The 610-nt window shown below is 38.2% G+C and overlaps 1 non-coding gene across 1 annotated transcript; it reads right to left on the reverse strand.

Annotated features, from left to right (window-relative positions):
* Nucleotides 1-163: 163 nt before the first annotated feature.
* On the reverse strand, nucleotides 164-236 carry Trnas-aga. Its single transcript has one exon. It is a non-coding gene; the product is annotated as a tRNA-Ser (tRNA).
* Between the last annotated feature and the right edge of the window lie 374 nt (nucleotides 237-610).

Consider the following 610-nt stretch of genomic DNA (forward strand, 5'->3'; position numbering starts at 1 on the left):
AAAGCCACAATTAGACAACTTACTCAATTCGTTAACAACAAAGGGTTCTAAAGATATGAATTTGCGTCAGGAAAGATCATAGGAGTGATGTTTTGCCCTACCTGATGTGTTATCGTACTGAATACTCAGTACGTCCCCAAATACCAGCGAAAAAATTTGCAAGTGATTCAGGTGGGAATCGAACCCACGACCTCCAGGTATCTAGCCTGATGTCTTAACCACTAGACCATCGAACTTGCGTTGGTGACTAGTGATAAATCCGTTCCTCTAGTAGCAGCGGATACTGGAAGTGCTATAAAGATATGAATTGGTGTCTTTATATGTATGAAAGTATATAGAACGGACATGGAATGTATCTCTGAAGGAATGGTAACTTCTACATGGTATTGCATGAAAATAAAAAAGAAAACCCATCCACTTTTTTCATATGTTGTAGGTGACACAGGGCTACATTTTTCATAATGGGGTCAAGGATGTTGGGCGTGTCCCACAGTGTCAAAATATGGGTCAAAAGGTCATCCAACTTAAAAGTACCCAAATGTACAAAAAAAAAAATTTGGGTTCCTTATCTTCTCTTTACAGAAATACCTTGTTTTTAAAAATCAGACCA

The sequence above is a fragment of the Anneissia japonica genome, unplaced genomic scaffold (assembly GCF_011630105.1).
Source record: "Anneissia japonica isolate Jap-2015-1 unplaced genomic scaffold, ASM1163010v1 scaffold139009_len610_cov185, whole genome shotgun sequence".
Lineage (NCBI taxonomy): Eukaryota > Metazoa > Echinodermata > Crinoidea > Comatulida > Comatulidae > Anneissia > Anneissia japonica.